This window comes from Geospiza fortis, unplaced genomic scaffold (assembly GCF_000277835.1).
Source record: "Geospiza fortis unplaced genomic scaffold, GeoFor_1.0 scaffold130, whole genome shotgun sequence".
Lineage (NCBI taxonomy): Eukaryota > Metazoa > Chordata > Aves > Passeriformes > Thraupidae > Geospiza > Geospiza fortis.
In genome coordinates, this window is record NW_005054300.1 from 10,096,730 (window position 1) to 10,106,165 (window position 9,436).

The 9,436-nt window shown below is 38.5% G+C and overlaps 1 protein-coding gene across 3 annotated transcripts in view; it reads right to left on the minus strand.

Annotated features, from left to right (window-relative positions):
* Positions 1-224, minus strand: part of MAPK8 (mitogen-activated protein kinase 8) — a 38,601-nt gene extending 38,377 nt beyond the window's left edge. For all 3 annotated transcript variants that reach the window (XM_005416484.2, XM_005416481.2, XM_005416480.2), the window contains exon 1: positions 181-224. The gene's annotated coding sequence lies outside the window, so the exon portion shown is untranslated. The remainder of the gene's footprint in view (positions 1-180) is intronic.
* Positions 225-9,436: the final 9,212 nt, after the last annotated feature.

Consider the following 9,436-nt stretch of genomic DNA (forward strand, 5'->3'; position numbering starts at 1 on the left):
GGCCCGGCCCCGCCGCCTCCAGCCCGCCCGGTTCCCGCTGCCCCCGGTCCCCACCGCCCCCGGCCCGCCTGGCTCCCACTGCATCCCTGCAGGGCTTTGGCGCCCCGGGCCCGCGCATCCCTGCTGGGAAGCAGCATCGCTCTGCCTCCTCCGCGCCCTTTCCCTGGAGCAATTCCTTTCCTGGATTACGCCCGGTAGCCAGAGCTCTCTTCCTGCTGGGGCTTTCATAAAATATTTGCATGTTTTCAGGCCTTTGCCCTGCGCTCCGTGCCAGTGGCTGGCACGCTCCCTCGCAGCCTGGCATGGGTGCTGCTCGCTGACACCGTTCAGGCCTTGGCAGCTCCCGCTTCCCGCTGCACGCCTGGCATGGCAGTGCTTTACCTCATCATTGGGCTTCTGGAGTGGTGTAACATCGTCTTGTTCTGTGTCTGGTTTAGCGCAGTTCTTCCTCTACATCTTTAGGGGAATTCGCATTACTTTTTCATACCATTGCCTTTGGTTTCTGGCACCTGACATGAGTACTCTCCCTCCTTAGACTTTAAATATTTTGCTTGGTATATCATTATGGGGGTTTTTTGTTTGTTTGGGGTTTTTTGTTTGTTTGTTTTTGTTTTTCCTTTTCTTCAGGAAGGTCCTTGCTTAGAGACAAAAGGAGGCCACTCAGCAAGCTGCAGCAAGCCTTTGTATATTTTTATTGCAAAAAAAAGGCCCTATGAGCAGTATTTAAAAATACATACAATCTGCCAGTTAGGCACAGGGTACTGTGAAAAGGACACTTCACATTTAATTCACTGTCAAACATGTGGCCTGTGTCACATTTTTGAAGATGCCAATCTATCTAGATTTTTGTTGATAACAGCTTTTATCCCTCTTTAAGAAGCATAGATTTTTACATGTTAAAGGCAGTGCTTTAGAAAATTCCTGTTTTGCCCACTATCTTGGTGTTTAAAGTTTCACCTCCATAATTCTGTCCATACACTACTCATACGCCCATTTTGGTGAGACCACTGCATACTGCCCTTAAAATTCTCACTTAATTTAAGCAATTTCTTTCCATATGTTAAAGCGGTTCTTTTACAGATTTCCACAGGCAGATATATGATGCCTCCTTTATATCTATACACAAAAAACTCCAACAAAACAAAACCTAGTGCTCAGACTCTGCTACCAGTCCTCCTTAGGTGCCTCTGGGCTCTGTCTAAGACACACCTCCCACATTGCCTCTGATCATTTCCGTGGGACATCCCCCAAACAGAATTAACCAGCTTTTAGCTCCAAGGCTTTATCTTATTGCAGTGTGTTAGATCAGACCCAGGCATTTCATTCCCTTCCATGTTTACATCTGCCAACGGCAAAGCTCAGAAGGCACAAGGGGCAATATGAATACCCAAAGTACACAGCAGCAAAACTTTATCTGGATAGGTCATATTCATCTTGGCCAGGTAATTAAAACAGCCTGCAGATTGAGGTCTTGGCACCTTCAGATGTTTATTTGTGTTGGCACATAGACTTCCAGTGTTGACCTCTGGTCTCTGCACAGTAAGGAACAGGTGAGGTGACATCATGTTCAGCCAGGTCAGTTATTTGCAACAAGTCCCATGGCCTTACAGAACTGATGTTATCCAAATGATTTTGGGAGAGTCACTGTTCCTGATCATCCCATCTGATGTAAAATTGCACTGAGATTTGCAAGTGAAGGACAACAGTCCCCTTAAAGTATGATGGGGTGTTTTGCTGAGGATCCACATTTGTCACATTTCTTTTTTCCTTTAAGGCATAATCAAACTCTCCTTAAGATTTTATAGTTTACAAAGTTAATTCTTTTAGAAAGCAACATATTTCTGAATGACTTTTTAAAACCAGTCCTAACAACCTTATAGACAATCAGCATCTATTGCCATCTTGAATGTAAAGCTGATAAGCAACAGAAATAATGATGCAGAAATTACACGAAAAGATCAGATTGGTGTTGTAAAGCCTGATAGTAGAGGCTGGAAAATGCATAAAGGTAGTATGAATGAAAACTCTGAAAGGAAGAATTTCATTCAATAAATTTGCTGTTTACCAGTATATTGTTTTAAAGACAACATGATAGATAAGCTATAAAGTTCCTATACAGTACTCTTCAAGTAAGAACGAAAAGTTCCTTTGATTGTGTGTATAACCAATTTTTGAAACAAGTCCCTATAAAAGAAAATGAAACTTTGAGAAAGTAATTGAGCATCACTATAGTATTGTTTCAAGCATTGCAGAAGTATTTTCTTATAAACATTATGGCTACATTATAAACTCCTCTATTAAATATATCTGGGTGGAAACTGTTTTCTAGATTGTCCTGAGTGACATCCAAGAAAATACAAAACTAAATTCCTGATAACCATGAAAATAAACAGATATTTTGAAACAGGCTGCAACAAAGTCACCATTTTTCTCTGTACAGATCAGGATACAGTAGAGAGCAGGAGTATGAGTTCATTAGGACAGAACATACAGACAACAGACAGAAGATTCATATTTCTTCATAGAGAATCAGTAGCAGAAAGGGGGAAAACATTTGGAGAACAATATAAAGAGAAGACTGTGGAAAAAAGTGTGGCTACCTGCAGGGGCCAGGCTTTCCAGCAAGGACTGGCCCTGCTGAAGCTCCAGAATCACATAAACTTGACAGGAGTTTTGGTGATGGGTTTGACAAGGTGCATAGTAAATAGTGAGAAAAGCTGAAAGGTGTTGAGGGTCTCTTTGGAAAAATATTGGGAATCACCAACCTCAGACGTTGAATCTTCCTTTTCAAAATAAATACAAAATTTTATATATGAGAAGAATCTGATGAGCAGGTTTGTTTTGTAATAAAAACTCCAAAATTGAATCAGTGAACAATCTGGAGCCTGAAAATCAACCTCTGCCTACATGCAATTGTTAATCACTCTCTTACCTTCTCAGTTTCAGTGTTTATGTAGCAGTACTCTTGGATTTGGACTGCTGATTTAAATTAAGTAGTTGTTGAGTGTTTAATAAATATTTGGATTTTAAAAGTATCAGTAAAATCTGAATTGTCAAAATACTGCAAATTTTCTCACTCCCCTGCACTGGTATACAAGTAGGTTTATGAACATTAAAGTGTTTGAATTCAGCAGTCATGAAGTTACATCCAAAATGTAGTTTTGTCTTTTTTTAATATTTTCATTAACTTGTCAATTACCATACTTGGGGTAGTAAACAACATTTTAGCATATTGATGTTTATAAACTGCAAAGCAAAAAAATCAGACTCAAATCTTTGGAGACAAGGAAATAGATCTGAATGTCTGACACAAATTTTGATGTACAAAAATCAGAATGTCAAAAACGAGATTCTGTAACATAAAATAATGTGTCAAAACATAGAAGGAGTATTCATTTTTGTTCATAAAGCATCCATAGTAAAGAACAGTGATTTATATTTGCACCAGAATGGATTAGCATAATACACATAGTAACTCAGCTGGGTGGGACTGTTGTGAACATCCTTTCAGTCAAAGGAAGGTGTTTGAAAGAGCTGCTTCTTCAGAGGAGATCAATGGGAATTGTGGGTACTCAGGGGGCCCAGTTTTTCCTAGCTTGGGCTTGAGAAGCCACAGCCAGGATCAACATCCATATCCTCTTATGCAAACAGATTGATAAATATTGTTTGCTGAGCAAGATAGATACACGTGAAAAGGCAATACCAACTATGAGAGTTTTTAGAAGTAAGTAATACCAATATAAATAAATAAAGCATTTTTAGTGATATTCAGAAAGAATATCTTTCTGAAACATTTTTTTCATCATTGGTTGTGGCAAAGAAGCTGCATTTCAGAGAAGAAAGTGAAATGGAAATTTGCTAGCAACCCCCAAATTAATAGACATATTACAGCCTGGAAAGGTGTACAAAAAAAATCACACATACTAATTGCTGATGAATACAGCTGATGTTAAAATGTTTCCTTTTAATATTGAAAATAATCTAATGAAAGGAATATTGTAACAGCTAGATTTTAAAAATTAATTCTGCCTTGCAAAGCACTATGAAATCAACTCCAAGCAACAACTAAAGTGACCTATATTCCCTCTTTAAAGGGAACTAGAAACAGGCAGTAGTTGCAAAATGCAGTTATACACTTGGATTCTGACTATTAGCAAATAATGATGAACTGGAGCAAATATTTTTCTTTATTAGTAACCAACCTGAATGGAGCACTTGCTGTCTGGAGCAAATGTGTAAGAGAAGGCAAGCAGCCACCATGGGGCACCCTGCGACAGGTTACAGCGGGAATGGGAAGGTGGGGCCATGCTCACGGCTGGGCTGATACTGAAGCTCAGACATTTCTGCACATCTAGTCAGAAATTTTGTTCTCTCAAATACCATTAATGCCATTAACCCCTTCTTTGTTGCTCCTGAAAAATTCTTCCTCAGCTGCCATAATACCATTGTACAGACAATTTGTATTAATTGTTGTACTGAGTAAATAGGCAGCAAAAGTATCTGCAATCCTTGGACATATTCAGCCAACTGGAAATTGTTTGTGGAGGGGTGTGTAGGTAAACTGTTAGAAAACAGTGTTTATGGGATCACATACCTCATAATTCTACACACAGACATTAACACAGCATGGGGTGCTCTTTATTTATACTAATATTCAACAGAATTTTTTAATAGGCAAATTCAATAAAAGTTCCTGGTGTTTGGCATTACCTTTCTAAATTATATACTGGCATCCCTTCCTGCACCCTTATCAATGAAGACTTAGTATTTGGCTTTCTAAGAATAATTCCAGAGCAAAGGACATTTTCAGGATTCAGAACAAGGCCATAGAGAATTTTATATCAGCTTTTTCTTCCTTGTTATTACAAAGTGATCATAATTGGAAAATCTCCTGTACCATCCTCTCTTCATGGTTTCTGCTACATGAGACCATCCAAAGTTGTGTTCTTCATCCCTGACCTTGCCCTTCTGGTTAAAAAAAAAATAAAAATATTTCCCAGGAATGCATCAATTCTTGTCCAAGTTTTTAACTTTCAACTCCTAAATGCAAACATCCATTCTACGTTAGATAATGTGTCATACATTATCTCTGAAAAGAGCTGGAAAATGAAATTGGCCAACACCAGTTTTCTTACATCCCGTCTAAATGCTCGTTGAATCTAGCACTACATATAATGATTCCAATACAAAACCTGATAACCTCAGAAAGTAGTTTTGAAAAACAAGTGACAGTAAGCTAAATGGTAGGTAGAGGAGGAACACAGACAACTTAATCTCTTTTGATTTGGTAAATCTTATGATTTTACCAAAGCATTTTGAAGATACTTGATAGTGTGTGTTAAGCCTATACTGCACAAAACCTTACTTAGCACTCAGTGAACCACATTAGGCAGAATAAGGATAACTTCAATAGTAAATTATCCCCTGTGGGTAAACTGTACCTCTTTATGCTAGTTTGGTGCCTGCACACATCTCTGCCTTATGGAATAGCACCCTGTGACGACTTATGCACACTCCTTCTAGGATTTTGAAATGAAGATATATTTTGATCACTTCAGCTATTGTAAAGAAAAACTATTTTCACTCTATAAGTAAAGTGTTAATATGATATACACAAGTATATGTTAATGTACACAGGCTTCACTGTAGTGACAAAGAGCATAAAATATAGAAAATCTCTACTGCAAAAGAGAAAAAATATTTTTTCCCCTTATCGCCAGTGTCTATGTCCTTGCTGGGTAAAATGGCTATTTTTCATGAAACTATGCATTGATTATATACATGGAACTCCATCCCATATCCCAGAAACCTTTAGAACTTCAGTCTTTCTTTCCTCAGATTAATTGCTTGAACTTACTTTTGTAATTCAGAAAGTGGTTCCATTACAGTCTGTGAGCATTTGGCATTAAACAGTAATCACTTCACAGCCTCTCTTCTTGTATCCTAGAGGGAGGGATTGGAGGATGTATCATAGGAATACTGGCCTCCCACTGAATTACTTCTGGGATCAGCAGAGCTGTAATCAGGTGTCACAAACAGGAGCTATTTGTTCAATAATGTTTTCTTACTTCACATCACATCTCAAAAGCAGTGTAAGAAGCAAAAGCAAATTAAACATACTGAACTATAATTGGTATTTTAATTGGGTCTCATCAATTCGTAGAACTTTCTAAAGATTTAGAAATTCCCAGAGATTTGAGCCAGACTTTGCCACTAAGGACAATTTTCTTAAGGAAAACTGGTTGCTGTCATGAGTGGCAATAAGAGTTATGCTGCTTTCCTGCACTCTTCAAACACAAACTTAGAAACAAACTCCAATACACCTCCACTCTGAGATTCGTGGTATTTTTTTAAATTATGTTAGGAATTTTTTCTTAAAGGGAAGCAGGCTGTTCAGATACTGGCCTCTTGACTTTTTTAAACTGAGCTTAGGGTTACACAAATCAGATGTAATTCCCCGAAGATACTGCTGTGAAACACCCCTCACAGCAAAGACCAGAACAAGAGCATAAACTCACCTCCCTGTATTACTTTGCTAAGCTAAATATAGATGACTGGACCATCTGCTTAGAAACCATGATGGAAATTAAACTTTATTTGCACATCTAGTAGACATAGGGATGAAGCATGGAAGTGCACTATCAGAAGTGGTAAGGTCCTCTTGTATGACTTAAGAAGATCCAAAACATAAAGGGGGATTCCCTGATTTTTCTGAAAACTCAAGCTCTGACAGCTCAAGCAGTCCATGATCCATTCCATGGGACTCCAAAGTAAAACTAGTTAAAACTTAACAGAAGCAATTCTAAAAAAAAATAGTTTAACAGAAACCACAGACCCAAGCTGTGGTTGTAGTTTTGACAGCTTGCTTGTACCACCATCAACTGAGAAGTAAATAGTAATCCTCACCTTTATGTAAACTTTAAGAGCTTCCCACCCTTCAGCTTCTGTGGGATAAAAAGGCATTAATGTCAGACAATAATTGGATTCTAGCCATTGCCAGTTCTCAGAAAGCTGGGAGGAACATAAGGGAGAACCTAAGCCTCCATCCAGGAGTTCCTTCGCTGGGGTAAATAGCCTTTCATCTTGTTAACCTTCTTTCATAGTGATCTAGTTACATAAACTTTGCTGCAATTACATACATGTTACCTGTACACCTATCAATAGATGAACAGAAGGAATTTAGCTGAAGCTCTCATACTGTATATTTTGAGTTTATGAGTCTGAAATACTGCTTTGGTTCAAATCAGTAGGTTGTAAGTGATTTTTTAAAATGGCTACTTTCAATGACTATTTAGAACAAAAAAGGAACCGTGGGTGAGAATTTGATCTCACAAATCTGGAACTGCTGGCTACACCAACAGAGCTACCACAGGTTTGCAATTGCATGTTTTCATGAGAAGAATCATCAAGTCTTTTCTTACAGCAATAGAACATAAAGTCTTTAGGAACTTTGATTAGTTAATCAAATCAGCATTTCCACCTGATTCAACAGGAGCATGTTCACACAACACATTATTTCTAGCAAAATGATTCAACAAGGCACACACCCTGTTAACTCTGCAAACAGCATTATACATACACCTACTTAAATCAAATCTGGGAGGTACAAATGCACCTCTAAAAATAACTTCCTGTCTCCTCCCCACTCATTACCTGGAGAAGGAGCAGTCACAAACTTCTGTGTTGCTTTTGTCCTGTAGCGTGACTGTATCAGACAATAAGCAAAATGCTTCCTGTTCTACATCAATACTCAGATTTTTTTTTTCATTAATAGCCTTTTTGCTGATCTGTTGGTATCTGGATCAACAAATTCAAAATATGAAGAGCACTATCAGTCTGATGATCACAGGAGAAGGCAACAGATAGTTTCTTTTGGTAAGGTTTATCAATAAGTGTTTGTTTTCCAACTCCAGCATGTTCTGTTTGGGACATCTCAGATGTGAGACCTTTCATTCTATTTTTATTCCTGCCTGCAGTCCTGTCAGACTTCCTGTCAGATCAGATTTATGAATTCTGGACCAAGCCAGAATTTATAAAAATAGTTTTATTTTGCTGCTTATCCAGAGAAGGATATGAAAGGATGGGTGATGTACCCAGTGGGAGAATTCAGCAAAATATATGTTTTCTGTGATATTTTCAATTAGGCAATGTTGCACTTCCAAGTGTCAAAAGAGAGGATTTACAGCCATTGAGATGATGAAAACCTGAATAAATTTTCTTTAAAGACAAGTAAAGAACACCACAGCTTGTATATTTTCCTCAAAAGCACACATCAACACTCATACACTGGAAGGGTTGACTAAACTCAATGTGAAATCCAGAGTGTGGTCTAGGAACAACAGTGGCAATATTCACAGTGACTGAGAAAGAAAAAAAATAATACGAGGCTGGTTTGTTCTTTTTTTTTCCCATGTTGAACTTAAATGACTAGTTGCATGCAGTTAGGCAATGAAAGAAATCCAAGATTTTCATTTTGACATGAACAGGGAAATCTATGCTACAATAATCTGTGAGCTATTGCCATAAGGATTGTAGACGAAAATGCACTTGCCAATTCCATTGTTCAGGAACAAAATATGGGGAGAACAATTAAACAAATGAAGATTGGTGGACTTATACAAAAACAAAAACAAAAAAATAGAATTAAAGAGAAACAGAGCTGGGGAAAATGGAGGAATAACGAATGTGAAGAGCTTACTGAATAAGTCCAGTAGAATTCTCTTCTGTTTTACTAAGGTTTCATTTTCCCTTCACTTCTTACAGCCAGCTCACAGTTGCCCTGCAGCATCGCAAGAGCTCCCTCTTCCCTGCTCTGAGCATAGCTGCACCCTGCTGTAATTAACAAAAAAATTTTCAGACTAGCCAATATTAGAAAAATGATCAAATTTTCTTCCTTCAGTTTTTGGTTCGTTTATTTTCCTGCCAGGTAGACCCATCAAAATCTTATCTGCATTGTTTATTGAGCCTGAAGGATTTTGCTGCTCATAAAAGACACACTCACCCCTCAGACCATCAGTCTCTGCTGTGGTTGTGCTGTTGCTCCCTGGATTGGCCGGGGGCTGAAAGTGACATCAGCCTACGGGGTTTAGGCCTAATGCTCCCGCGTGCGTCAGGTAATCCAATTGAGCCCTTGTAAGTTGACAGACCCAGAGGTTTATACTGAGCCACTTCCTAAAAGCTGATTCTCATTACCTGGCAAGTGAACTACCAGGGAAAAAAAAAAAAAGAAAAAAGAAAGAAAGAAGAAAAAAAAAAAAAGGAAGGAGGGAAAACAGCCTTAGCAGACATGACATTGCCCTCAACTTCAAACCAGGAGCTGCTAGGTTTGGCTTGCAAGTAAGAGAAGGAACCTCACTGTTTACTTGCTTAGCCACTTGCCAGACCACACAGTGCTTAGTTACAGATACAAACAAAGCAAGAGAAAGAAAGGAAGAAA